This window comes from Mustela nigripes, chromosome 10, assembly GCF_022355385.1.
Source record: "Mustela nigripes isolate SB6536 chromosome 10, MUSNIG.SB6536, whole genome shotgun sequence".
Taxonomy (NCBI): Eukaryota; Metazoa; Chordata; class Mammalia; order Carnivora; family Mustelidae; genus Mustela; species Mustela nigripes.
The window spans coordinates 2,867,903-2,883,139 of record NC_081566.1 but is presented as its reverse complement, the minus strand read 5'-3'; positions in this window follow the sequence as shown (position 1 = coordinate 2,883,139).

Here is a 15,237-nt window from a genome sequence, read left to right as displayed (position 1 = left end):
CGTTTATTTCGAAGTGTGGGATTCAAGGCTATCTGGATTAAGATCTCAACTCCTAAATTGTTTTCATGATTGCTTGTTTACACTTTCCTGGAATGCTTTGGTCCCATCTTTTTATTTACAACCTTTTTGAGAAATTTTATTTTATAAATGTCCCCAATATTTAGCATATTTAGGGGGTATTATTTGTAATTCATCCAGATTCTTTTTTTCTTATAGGTGAGTTTTGATTTATTTACATAACATATGTGGATTTTACTTTTGTTGTTTTGTTTAAGAAGACTTTTTGTAATGTATTTATTTCTCAGAACTTTAGAGTGAATCTTTTGATTCCCAACTGTGACCAAGGATGAAATTTTTGAAATCAAAGATGAGTTTTTATTTCCTCCCCTCTGTCATTCACCATATAATTTTAATTGATTACTTGATGAAACTTTATGCCTTTCTGTTTGTATTACAGTTGACCCTTGAACAATATGGGTTTGAACTGTGTGGGCCCACTTACACATGAATTTTTTTCAGTGAATACCATAGAGTACTGTTAGTGTATTTTCTCTTCCTTACGTTCTTAATAATGTTCTTTTCTCTAGCTTACTTGATTGTAAGAATATAAAATGTAATACAAATAATATACAAAATATATGTCAGTTGACTGAGTCAGTAAGGCTTCCACTCGACAGTAGGCTATTAGAAGTTAGGTTTGGGGGACTCAATAGTTATATGTGCGTTTTTGACCACACAGAGGTTGGTGCCCCTAACCACTGTGTTGTCGAGGGTTTATTGTACCTGATTAATTATTAACCCCTAAGTTTTAATACTGATGAAATCAATGTCCTGATATTACCTTCCCTGTTATTTTCTAGTTTTTATGTGTTAATTTTATCATTTCTATATTTTCAATGTTTATAATATTTCCATTCAATTCTGAAATAATAATTATAATAATCTTCACTTTCCTTTATGTCTTAGTTCGGTATCAAGCTAAATTCACTGTATACTGCCATGCCTTGTCCCTTCATATCTAACTGGGTTAAAGTTCACTTTCTGTTAGTCTATTGAAGAAGGGAGTCACACTCCTTAAGTTCTTTTGTGTTAAAAAAAAGTGTGTTACATTCACTCCAAACTGAACTCTGGCTGGACATAGCATTCTCAGGCCACATGTTTTTCCTCAAGGATTCTGGAAGCACAGCTCCATTGTCATCTAGCGTTGCTATGGAACGACAAAGGTGAGCTGAGTTTTTTCTTCTCTTGTATAGGTTAATGGAACATTTTTCCTTTCCCTGGATTTCCAGTTCTTTGTCTCTGAAAATCAGTAACTTTACTGGGATATAACTCACCATTGGTTGTCTTGAGTTAATTTTTCTGGGGACATAATCTGCTTTTCAATCTGTATAATCATGGGAAGTTTTATTAAAATTTTTATTGAAATATTTTCTTCTCTTCTGCCATTTTGGTTCTCTTCCTTGGTGATGCCAATTGTCTTATATTCGATCTCTTTTAAAAAGTCTTTCTAGTTGACGCGATCTTGTCCTTAATGCTCCTTATCATGTTTTAAGTAATGTTTATTTTCTTTGTACTATTTCTGAAAGGCCCTTTAGTTTTGTAGAATATTTTTTCCCATCCACTCTTTTCTCCTAAACTCTTATATCTCTATTTTGAGATCATATTATCTAGATAAAGTATTTTTCATCTGTTCTGTGAAAAGTTTTTAAAATTATGTAATTATAATTTATTTTTATATTACCTTTCTGTTCTTTTTTCTTGTGAAATCTTTGTTTACATCCTCTGTTGATTCCTCTTTAATTATTACTCAGTATTGAACGAGGTGAGCTGTCCTCAGAATGAATGTTTGCTGGTCTTTCACATGGAGGAATTCCCTTCCTGACCTAGAATCGTGTGTGTGAACTGCTCTTTTAGAAGCCTTATTCTTCTCTTCTCCATTATTTGCTCCTGGTGACTTCGAAGCTACAGAATTTTTCCCATCCATCCTGACCCATCTGCAATAATGGCTTATCTTTGTGACTCATGCAGCCACACCAGCTGATCCTGGATTCAAAACTAGAACCAAAGAGTATTCGTTCCCAGGGAGGTATTTCTGGATCCAAATATGTGAACAAAAGCTTCATTCCAGAGATGATGTATGTGTTCACAATTTAGTTCTTTTTTCATTAATGGAGTATTTTCAGATATTTCGAACATTTCGTATTTTACTAAGTGGATACTGCTAGTCTACCCTACCAAAGGCTTTGCTTTAGCAAAAATTTATTCTTTAAAATTCTCACAGGATTAAATGCATACATGAATAAATTTTAGGACGATCCAGAATTGTCACCTTGATACAAATTTTGTTATTCTGTTTCTGTGTGTGTAGGGTTTATTTTAGTAAATAAATTTTGATTAGCAATTTTTTTTATGCCAAAACTATTTAGACCCATGGGCTTTTTACTACCTGATGGATTTGTTTCCTGACCCCTTGAAATCCAGCTTCAGTGAAGAAAATGAAGTGTTTTCTGGAGGAGAGTTTAATTTTAGACTTTGAGTGCTTGGGGTGGGACCAAACTTTGGTGAAAGTCAACTGATAGGTGGTTTAGTTGGCCATGAGGTAACGTAGGTGCTCATATACCTGCAAAGCAGGAGAAAATGTGGGCAGATGGTGGAAAAGATGATAGACGTGAAATTGGGAAGTCAGTTAACAAAGATGAAGTCTTCCAGTTGGCAAATTTGGTAAGAACTTTAGAAGATGGTGTATGGTGAAGTAAAGTCTAATATGCCCACAATTCTTTCTTTTAACAACAAAAACTAAGAAAAGGAGTCATGTTAGAAAGAAGACAGGCTTTGGGTTCCTCGGTGGCTCAGTTGTTTAGCCAACTGCCGTCAGCTCAGGTCATAGCCCTAGAGTCCTGGGATCCAGTCCCGCATCAGGCTCTCTGCTCGGTGTGGAGTCTGCTCCCTCTGACCCTCCCCTCCTCATGCTCTTTCTCTCTCTCCCAAATGAATAAATAAAATCTTTTAAAAATATATATTTAAAAAAAGAAAGAAAGAAGACAAGCTTTGATTGCCTAGAGGATTAGGAGAAAAAGTACTTACTTGTGTGTAACTTCTGTAATTGTCAGTAAGGCACAGTAGTGAAGAGATACTCAAGTGTTTGATCTCTTAGTCAAAGGTAAAATACTCTAGCGACTGAAGGAATCTTTAGAGATGTTGTCATTTGTCATGGTAACCATATGTTTCAGAGGTTCCATTCTGGAATGGATGTGGTTCCTGCCTATAAAGTGGCAGTTAATGCTCACCTGTCACTTGAAGAGGGAAGCTTCTGATTCATTCATTACCAGCACTAAAAGGTAGTTTTGAAAACCACCATCCCAATAGAAGGTGGGAAGTGAGTAGGAATAAAAATTCATGGAAAGGGAAAACTGATCAAGAATTATTAAGAGATACTTAAGCTGCCTTCAAGTCCTCAAAATGCAAACCAATGAAATACCATTTCACAACAAGTAAAAATAAAATGTAAGATATAATTCATATTCCATAAAATTCATTTTTAAAGTGTGCAATTCAATAGTTTAAAAATATGTTTTAAATAGAGTTGAGCAACCATCCAAACTATCTAATTTTAGAATATTTTCATCACTCCCAAGTGAAACCCTGTGCCCATTAACAATTATTCATTGTCTCCTTCCTCCAGCATCAGTCAGTCACCAATCTATTTTTTGTCTCCATGGATTTGCCCATTCTGGACACTTCATGTAAATGGAATTACATAGCATATAGCCTTTTGTGGCTGCCCTCACTCACTCCACACAGTGATTTCAAAATACATCCATGGTGCAGCGCGTGTTGGCACGGCCTTCCTTCGTGTGGCTCCTGTTCCATGGCATGGATCTGCCACACTTGGCTTATCTGTTTATCGGTTACTGTACACTTGGGTTCTTTTGTCCTTTGTGGCCATGATGACTAACACTGTTATGAACATTTATGTACAAGGTTTTGGGTAAGCATGTTTTTATTTCTTTTCTGAGAAGAAGAGTTGCTGGTTCATATGGTAACTTTATTTTTAATGTTTCGAAGAACTACAAATTGCTTTCCAAGATGGCTTCACCATTTCAGAATCTCATCAGCAATGTCTGAGGGCTCCAGTTTCCCCATATGCTTGCGAACAATCGATATTGTCATTTTTACTACTATTATTATAGCCTTCCCAGTGGGTGTGAAATGGTATCTCCTTGGAATTTTGATTCGTATCTCCCTAACAACAGATGATGGTTGGCATGTTTTCTTTTTCTACTAATTAGCCATTTGTGTGTCTTCTTTGGAGATAAGTCTACTTATGACCTCTGCTTATTTTTAAGTTGATTTACTTATCTTTTTGTTGTTGAGTTATAAGTGCTTTTTATATGTATTCTGGGTACTAGACACTTACCAGATATATGATTTGCAAATATTTTCTCCCGTTCTGTGAATTCTTTTTTCTTTAAAAGATTTGATTTATTTATTTGACAGAGAGAGAGACAGCAAGAGAGGGAACACAACCAGGGGGAGTGGGAGAGGGAGAAGCAGGCTTCCTGCTGAGTAGAGAGCCTGATGCAGGGTTAGGTCCTGGGACTCAGGGATCGTGACCTGAGCTGAAGGCAGATGCTGCTTAATGACTGAGCCACCTAGGCACCCCATTCTGTGAATTCTTAATAGTAGCCATTGAAGCATGACAGTTTCTAATTTTGATAAATTCCAATTTATCTATTTACTCTTGATATTTACTCTTGTTTTTGATGTCTCATCTCAGAAAAACTTGCTTAAACCAACTTCACTAAGTTTAAACCTATGTTTTCTTCTAAGAGTTTAATGATTTAGGTCTTACATTTAGGTTCTTTATGAGTTTTGAGTTAATTTTAGTACATGATGTAAAAATAGGAGCTTAACTTCATTCTTTTGTATATCTATTTATTGCTACCATTTCTTAAAAAGGCCATTTTCCCCCTATTGAATGGTCTTGACATTGTTATTGAAAATAAATTGACTAAAATGGTAAGGATTCATTTCTGGATACAGTTCTGTCTCACTGATCTATATGTCCATCCTATGTCAGTATTACACTATCTTGATTACCATAGCTTTTTATTTAATTATTATCAATTAATTATCAATTAATTAATTTAAATATTTTATTTATTTATTTGACAGAAAGAGACACAGTGAGAGAGGGAACACAAGGAGTGGGGAGTGGGAGAGGGAGACGCAGGCTTCCTGAGGAGCAGGGAGCCCGATGCGGGGCTCGATCCCAGGACGCTGGGGTCATGACCTGAGCCAAAGTCAGAAGCTTAACCCACTGAGCTACCCAGGTGCCCCAACTGTGGCTTTTTAGTAAGCTTTAAAGTCACTCACTGTGAGTCCTCCAACTTTGACCTCTTTTTTCAAGATTGTCTTGAGCATTCTGGGTTCCTTCCATTTCTGTATGTATTTCTGGATCAACTTGTCAGTTCCTACAGTGAATACAGTGGGGATTTTGGTAAGGATTACCTCAAGTTGGGGAATGTTGCCATCTTAATGATATTACGTTCTGATACATGAACAGGGGATGTCTTTCCATTTATTTATCTCCCATTGTTTTGTGGTTTTCAGTCTACAAGTCTTGTATTTCTCCCATTAAATCCACACCTAAATGTTTATTCTTTTTAATGTGATTCTGCAATTGACTTGTCTTCATTTTATTTTTTGATTGTTCACTGCTAATGTGTAAAAATATAAGTGATTTTTACATACAAGATCTTTTTTATCTACAATGAGAATAGTTTTGCTTCTTTCTTTCCACCTTGAATGCTTTTCTTTACTTACCTAATTATCTTGGTGAGAAGCTCCCATACCATGTTGACCTTGTAGATGTGGATGGAAGTAGTGAAGGATTTCAATCTTTTACCACCAAGTATGGTATCAGCTGTGGGTTTTCCTAGATTCTTTTTATTAGGTTGAGGAAGTTCCCTTTTATTCTTAGTTTGTTCAATGTTTTTTAACATGAATGAAATGGTGTTAAGTTTTGTCAAATGTTTTTTTGAGTTGATTGAGGTGCTCATAAGGTTATTGTTTTTTATTATATTAACATGGCATTTTGCCTTGGTTTTTGGATGACAAATCAATATTGTCTTTACAAAATAAGTTCTGCTTGATCGTGGAATATAATCCTTTTTATATGCTGCTAGATTCTACTAGCTATTGCTAGATTGCTACTATTTTGTTGAGGAATTTTTACATCTCTATTCATAAAAGTTATTGATCTATAGTTTTCTTGAGATGTCTTTACCTGGTTTTGGTGTCGAAATAATGCTGGGCTCATAGAATGAATTGGGCAATGTTCAGTCCTTTTTTTTTTTTTTTTTTTTTTTGAGAAGGGTTTATAAAGAATTGATGTTGATTTGTCTTTAAATACTTGGCAGAGTTCACCGGTAAAGCCATCTGGTCCTGAGGGGGGTTTTTTGGTAGGAGGGTTTTGATTATTAATTTAGTCTCTTGTTAAAATTCTATTCAATTATTTTCTACTTTTTGAGAAGTTTTGATAATATGTGTCTCTCTAGAAATCTGTCCCTTTCATCTATGTTATTTAATTTGTTGTTACACAACTGTTCAGCATATGCCCTTATAATCCTTTCAATTTCTGTAAGGTTAGTAGTAATGTCCTCTCACCATTTATTTTAGTCATATGAGTTTCTTCCTTTTGTCTTGGGCAATATAGCAAAAGGTTTATCAACTGATAATCAATTATCAATTTATCAGTTGCTGTCTTTTCAAACCAAAAACTTTTGGTTTCAATTAGTTTCTCTTCCCCCCCACCAACTCTTTTTCATTCATGTTCAGCCCAAGCTTTATTGTATTTTTCTTTCTGCTAGTTTTGGATTAGTTTGCTTTTTTCTTACTCTGGTTTTTAAGGTACAAAGTTAAGTTGTTGACTTGATATCCCTTTGCTTTTTTTTTTTTTTAAAGATTGTATTTATTCATTTGACAGACAGAGATCACAAGGAGGCAGAGAGGCAAGGCAGAGAGAGAGGAGGAAGCAGGCTCCCTGCCGAGCAGAGAGCCCGATGTGGGGCTCAATCCCAGGACCCCAGGATCATGACCTGAGCCGAAGGCAGAGACTTTAACCCACTGAGCCACCCAGGCGCCCCTCCCTTTGCTTTCTTAACATAGGTATTTACTCATATAAATATAGCCGTTCACACTGAAGGAGCTTGAGTCAGGTAAAGTGAACCCTGTGAATGGTAATTTTTAGGGGGATAACAAGGCAAAGAATGATGGCTCCTTGGAGGACTTGGGGGAAGCTGTAAACCTATTCCGCCATTGCTAGTGAGTCTGGGTTGCTGATTTTCATAGCTACTGTGATTTTGAGGTTGATTTTCAGCCTTTTTTTTTTTTTTTTTAATAAACACTCCTTAGATGATTGCAAGCCTTTGACCAGTTCCCCCAAATTCTTGGAAAAAATTTGATTTTGATAATTTTGCCTGTGTTCTTGTTGCTTTTATGGAGGAACAGAGTTTTAGAAGTCCTTCGTCCACCCTTATAAAAGTACTTGCACTGTCTATTTTCAATAGGAAAAAAAGTTGGAAAAGATATCTTGCAGTAAAGAGAATAGACAAATAAACTGTGATCTCTTCATATAATGGCATTCAGCAGTTAAAATAATGTAACTAAGATTATGTATCCATACATGAATAGTTATAAAAAACAGTGAAGAATGGTACCTACAGTACAATAATATTTATATAATTAAAACACACACTGAATAATATTTTTGATGGGTGCATATATTGAGAGCAAATTGTTTCTACAAAACATTGGCTGGGTGGATAAATACCATATGCGTGATGGTGATGGGGAACAGGATTGGAATGAAGAAAAAAAAATAAGACCAACTTTTTCCATAATATTTTCTTTATTTTATTAAAGAAGACATGTGAGTGTATGCTATATTATTTTTTGTGCTTTTTTTCTATGTAAAAGTTAGGAAGAAAGAAAAAGTCATAATGGATTGGATTCTTCTGTTGTCCGAGAATTCATTTAACTTTAATTTTTTGTAATCTGTGGGTTTAGAGAAAACAAAAGACAACAGTAAGATAAATAACTGTTGAACCACAATTGTGTCTGTAATAAAATGATTTTGAAATGGCTTTCAAATCTGGAATGCCAAATTCTGTTTTTCATTTTGCTTTTAAATAATTACAAGTTCAAGCCAGACAGAAAAATGTGAATCGTTGGATTTCTTTCTTTCTAAAAATCTCCATAGCCTGTCTCTGCTCCAGCCAAGGAGAAGAAACTTTTGGCGTTGCTTCTCTTTTCCCCATAGTGTTCATCTGTAACCCCTTCATAACTTCCAAAGGTAGGAAAGGGAGCAGCTTGACAATTACAACCTCTCGAAAGAACACAGCATCTCTGTTCCAGAGATTTCTGACATTTGATCAGTGATGTGGGAGCACAAATATCACCTGTTTTACAAGTAGGAAGTGGAAGAATCTGAATCTCCATGCTACAAAGACGTTTTTCTTACATGATTATTTGATGAGGTTAAAGGTGAAAAGCCAACCACAAGCCTATCTCCTTCAGGCCTGGGAATTCAGAGAAAAAAGTGGAAATGTTCTCATTACACGACGGAGCCACTAGGTGTCACCAAAGATAAAATTTGTAGCTGCGAGCGGTTACAGCTGCACCAGCAAGAGGCCATGAGACTCGCCACGTTAGTGGAGAAAACACACTCTACTTTTAGGTGAGAAATGGAAAGAGGCCGCCCTCCAGCCCAGTACACCCAAATGGTTTTAGACCCTCTCTTTCATATCTGTGTGCGGACTCATTTGGGTTGGTGTAACCTTTTAGCAGAAAAATAACTCCACGGCTCGCAACTCAACAATTATGTTATATGATGACGGTTAATAAAACGAGGTTAAAATTCCAAGCTTCAAGTGCTGGAGTTCCGCCTGGGAATGTGTCTAAAATTTCAACAGCTGCCCCCAGGTGGTATGAGGCAGACCCATCAAATTCTCTTTAGACAAGAGACATGAGATAAAGATTTTTCTTTTTCAAATCCACTTCTACTGTTTGCTTTGATTTTTTTCCCCTCCTACATCTTTATTCTAAAACCCATAACTGGCAAGCAGTACGAATTCAATGCATATTTGTGGAAGGAATCGTAGGAATCGTGGGAAGAAAACTGTTTATTTAGTGCCTCTGTAAGCCCTGGTCTCTGCAACTTTCTTATATTCCTGTCTTACATAAAATTACTGAAAAATCCCATGAGGTAGTTATTGTAACCGTTGCTTTATACAAGCAATGCTCATGGGATATAATGGCAGATGATCTTCTCTTTTATTCTCATTGTTCCTCCAAACACTATTCAGAAGAAAAGCTCTTTCTCTGCTTTTGAATAAAATCCCCAGGTGCACTGTGACATTTCTGATCTCTTATATAATCTCTTTATTATCATGGCTTAGTAGTTAAAACTGTCCGATTTCATGTAATAACTTATTGCAATCATAATCACAGCTTTCTTCTCCCCCAGACTACGGCTGGTGTTGGTCTGGCCACCTCCAGGAGGTGGTACGGTATGCTTCTTCCCTTTCTCATTGAACTCCTTAATGTGGGTCGGGCAGGGTGGGGAAACAGGAGAGCTGAGGGGGGCAGTCAAGTTTCTCTCTTTGAGAAGTGCTTTGGAGGTATTCAGAGGCTCCTCCTAGAAACAGCTGACCGCACTTCCCAAGATGTAAGCTAAGCATTTCCTTCGGGTTGGCCATTCTCCCTCAGTTTTTTATAGACTTGGTATTCTTTAACATACTTTAAATATTTCACTTATATACTTTTCTTTCCTTTAATGTATTAAATGCTATGGCATTTTCTTCTGTAATAATAGAACTTCCAAATTTTAGCTAAGCACATGGCTGCTTGGAATAAGGACTACATTTCCCAGCCTCCTTTATCATGGTCCATGTACAGATTCTTGGAGCCATCTGGAAATTAAGAGACTCTCTTTGTCTTTTTTTTCCTGTTTCCTACTTCCGGCATGATAATTGCAGACTGGACAATGAGGTGGAAGCCCTGTGCTGAGTGAGGGCTTTGATGGTCACAGAACTGACTTAGCAGCCTTCTCAGTGTATCCCGGGACTGTATTCATAAACACATAGATTCTAATCTTCTGTTCTAAGTTTTTGTCAGATGCACACAAACAAAATCCTAACTGAGAAAAATATCCAGTGAAGTGAGATTTAGTTTGAGGAAAGCTTTTGCTAATAAATAAAGTCACCAACTGAACAATGAAAGTGTTTTCCTAATTGGCAGATAAAAGGTAGAGAAAATATCCCTAGTTTTAAAATTATTCTTTCATAAACCTCACTTAAATCTTTGGTGTCACTACTGATTATCTGTTTGACAAAATAAGTGAATAAATAACAGGCATTATTACTGGAAGACATTTTAAACAACCAATCATACTTAGACTTATGACTTATTTTTCGAAAGTAACACTTTTGTGTTTGTAATTTTATATTACACATTTGTTGTAACATGGGTTTCTTGGGAAATTGTTCATAGATCTTATGGTAAAATGCATTTTGACACTATTTCATGGTGAGTCTCAAGAGAACAGCCGAGGAACAAGAGAACCACCACCACTGCTTCTCTTGCTGGATGGTGGACACCCGAAGGAGCAGGAAGGCAGTGGGGGAAGGGAGGGGAGGGGAGGGAGAAGAGACGTTGGTTTCTTATTAATGAAAACTTTAAGAAGTCTTACCCATCCCCTGTCTATCAAAGAAACTCCCTTGTTTTCTCCCTCCATGTTTCCCCCTTTTTTCCTCTCTATTTTCCTTTAATTTAATTATTTATTTGCTTTTTCGGGGGGTCATGTTTCAAAATAGAAAGGACATGGTTTGGATGAACAGGGAGTTGTCTGATTCTTTTATTCCCTGACATTTAATTATAGGAATGGCAAATATATGAAACTAAAAATAATACCTAGTGGAAAACCATACCTAATGGAAAATCAACAGGAATGCAGCCCATTGGCACCGTTCTTGGCATGAACATTATAGTTTAGTCCCGTTTTATTTGTTATTTTATTTAGTTATTTCAGACTTTTCTTTTAATTAATAGGAAAATCTCTTTAAGACTACAACAGATAATTATGCAAGTTTTGGTAGATCAAAACAAAACAAAACAAACAAGCAAAGAAAACCTTTCCACCTTCACACTGAAGAAAATTCCCCAAACAATAGGCCTTAATTTGAAGCGGGGAGGGGAGCTAGTTATATAGCATTTTCATTTAGACATGGTGATTCTTAGGACAGATTATTGAATTTAGAATGAAATTCTTGTACTGGGAAATGGGGAAAAAAGAGCGAAGTCATCAATACTTACACCACAGCTACTGCATCCCATTGTTTGGCAGTTGGAGAAGTGTTGTGAAGGGACTCAGGTTTCCATGCAAGTCTTTAAATATGAACAATCGATGATATTCTTGGGACCAGGTGTTTATTTTTAAAAGACTTTGTAAAATGTAGGGCACAGAACACTATATAATATTTTTTTGGCCTTTTATACTACCAAATTTCAGAAGTAGATAGAAAACATAGAAACTCATTTACATTCAATAAAAACAAAGAATGACCTCAAAAACAGGATCTACATAAACACCCGGAGCCAGTTGTTGATTTCCTGAGCATTAAAGGAGTGAAAACACCGAAGAATACTTTGATGGGATTATAAGTATAAAAACATAGAGACTAAAGATTCATCAGTGAGAAAAGGAAACATTATTACTCTCATAGTCTCCTTTTACTATGGGAAGACAGACAATAAACAAGCAAATGAATACAAAATGTAGCGTGCCATATAGTTATAAGTGTTACAAGTTAAAACAAAGTTAGAGGAGGGGCAGAGATTTGGGACATAAGAGGAGTGAGTGTAATTTGCAAAGTACTATGGGTAGCAGATGTTTCGGTGAGAAAGTGATGTTGAGGCAATGGCCGTGCATCTACCCGGCCAAGGGGCATTCCAGGGGAGGAAACGGCAAGTGTAAATGCTCTAGGGCCGGATCATGCTTGCACGTCCCAAAGACCATCAGGGAGACCACTGCAACAGGACGTAAGTGAGGCGGGGTCAAGCACTGGAAGAGGTAATAGGGCGATGTCATTAGGCTGGTAGAGAGAGCATCACTGTGTGTGAGAAGAGAAGCCACTGGGAGCTTTGGGCAGAGGGAGGACACGTTTTGACATACCGTTCTGAGGCTGTTTCGAGAACAGTGTGAAGTCAGCCTAACACCAAAGCACACAGCAGGTGGTCGTAATCATTTAGGCAAGAGGTGGCGGTCCTGGGCCAGAGCGGAAGCAGCGCACGTCGGAGCACAGGGCTTCTGTGGCAGCTGATGGATTCGATGTGGAGGGTGAGAGAAAGTCCCGAGCGAACAGAAGGATGGACGTGCCAGTCTGTAGGATAGGGAGGCCTGAGGCGGAGAGGAGCAGGAAAGGAGATCAGGTCTATACAGCGATTAGGCAGATGGTCTCATAGAGATGCTGAGCAGAGAGTTGGATCTGAGAAATTAGTTTTATGATCAGGATGCATCACAAGTCTCTGGGAACGGTACGGATTAGACCACAAACAGTACAGGCAAAGCTGGTTATTCAGGGGAGAAAGGTTAAAACTTAAACCCACATAGGACAGCAAAAGAAATATAAGTTAGATTAAAGACATAAATGTCTGAAAACATAAGAGCAAAAATGGTGGGAAAAAATCAAAAGGGAAAATATCGATAGATTTGGCATCTACGGATTTGATATATCAAAAACATAAAATGTGAATAACACACTTAGAGGAAATGTTTCATAGATATGACAAGCATGGGTTGATAGTCTTATCCCTTGACAGATCAGTGTTCAAAGGACTAAGATCCAGTATAAAAAAAGCCAAAGGTCATGAAGATACAATTGTATTGAAAAAGAGAAGGCCAAGAAAGTGATTCTAAGTGCTCACACCGACCAGTAATCAAAATGCCGAAAATTACACCAAGTGCCCTCCTGCCCTTTTTTTTTTTTTTTTTTTTTTTTTTGCTTATCAAGACGGGTGTTCCCAGCAGCACTGCAGGGGACTTCAGAATGGTGCTGCAGTCATAAGCTGTCACGCAGTGCTGGGGGCACATGTTTGGACCTTCCTGTCACTAAATTAGGTGACATAGATCTAGACCCTTGGAAGAGTTCTTACCTTGTGATACCACAATCACACTTACAAAGATCTAAAAGAGATAGAGACTCATTCAAAACCTTGTCTACAAAGGTCTTCCTCCTAGTGTTATTTATATAGTGAAACAAAGCAATAATGTAAGTATCAACAGAAGAAAAATGGTTACCTTGATTGTGAGGCACACCTAAAATCAAAGAATTCTGTGCAGCTATTGGAATTTTGTTTTGGAGAAATCTTAAAGATGGTGAAACTCTAAAAATGTAATTTTTAGTAAATAAATTCAGAATACAAAACTATGTACGTCGTGAATCTAATGACATAAACACTAGAGGAATAATATGTAAGACAAAAATAGTTCCCCATATAAAAATTAGTGGGCACTTAGTATACATAATTTGGAACATATAAAAATGAAAGACTAGACAACAGAAGTTATCCACAACCCAGATATGGAAGGGAGGCCATCTTAGACCCTCAGGCACCAGCCAAGCCAGCTCCAACCTGGAAAACCTCCCAGGCAACCCACAGGGTTGACAAATAGTCAATATTGAAAAATAATAAATCTTTGCTCTTTGAAGCTAGTACAGCTGATGTGGTTTGTTACCTCACAAAAGCTCATTGATAGGCTTAGTTACTCAAGCTCAGGGAACAACTGTTCTTTTTTCCATTATTAAGGTATCTGAGAAAGGAAGGATCTCATTCTCAGTAAAAAGGTGGTGGACGTGAACCAGCAGGCAAAGGGCACACCTTGTGCTCCCTTATCTCAAGAAGAGCAAACTTTATCAGGGATGGAAGCTTCTTCTGGTCAGCTTCGGTTGGTAACAATCTCACACCGGCCCTCACCAGAGCTTCCGTGTTTCCCCAGAGCTGCCTGCCTCCCGTCGCTTCCTCCACAGCCCTTGTAAACCTCCAGGTGCCCCTCTAGGCTATGTAACGGAAAGAAGGACTGGATCCCGGCTCATTGAATCAACACAGTCCTATTTCAGGGTAGAGGAAAGCAACTGACAACCAAACACCTTTCGTCAGGTGCCTAAAAAGGAAAGGCAGAACATTTAAATGGCATTTGAGTGCTGGAAAAACAGGTTGTCATTTCTTGGCAACACATTCTAATGCTTTCTTAAGGACCTTGGGTGGAAATTTTTTCCCTCCCTTCATTTTTCAGCCCATTTATACTTTCAGGGAAATCGAATCCCTATATTTCTGATTCATTTACACTTAACTCATTGTAGCGTTTTCCAAGACTGTTTCCAGTGGGCCTTTAAAACACAATTCCGCTTCCCAAGAGAATGAGCTCCAGTCCTGCCACCCCAGACAGCACACACACAGAGGAAAAATCACTGGAACGCAGCTTCATGGGGGAAATAGGTCTCAGCCAGATAATTTGCTTTGTTGGTCCCCACGCTCAGTAGAACTCAACAAAGGAAACCAGAATGTCCCGGTGGCCCTAAGGAACTAGGAGTTAGTTTGGTGGGGAGAGACAACTAGAACCATCTGGAAATGATAATGGACTCCAGGCCTGTGAGGGTGCACACATCACCTCATCTGACTGAGTAGCCTATCAGAAACAGCTAAAACTGTAGCCGGGGCATCGGGGTACAAGCGTCGTGACTCCTAGAGTCCCAGACAGACCAAGTTTGGCCATTTACTGCTGACAAAATCCAAAGGGAGACAGAAGAGTGATGGTGAAATGAGAAAGGAATTTATCTCAGTGAGGTCAGCAGCGAGAAGACAGCAGACTAGTGGCTCAAAGACTCTCCAACGTGCTGAAAATACTTCTGGGTTTATATAAGGGAAATGTAGGGCAAAGGTGGATATGTGTAGGTAGGCCAGCAAAAGTCACATCTGTGAGTGTCCTGGAGTTGGTCACGGGCAGGGTCTTGCTGGCTCAGGGGTCGTTTGGTTTGCATCCCATCTGGGGATGCTTTGCCCTCAGGGTCTCCCGCCTGCGCCAACAGACAGAGCTGGAAGAAGAAGGTAGAGAGGATGAGGGCGAATGGGAGGCGGCCGAAGGCTTTGCTCACAGTTACTCACTAGGAGCAGCCT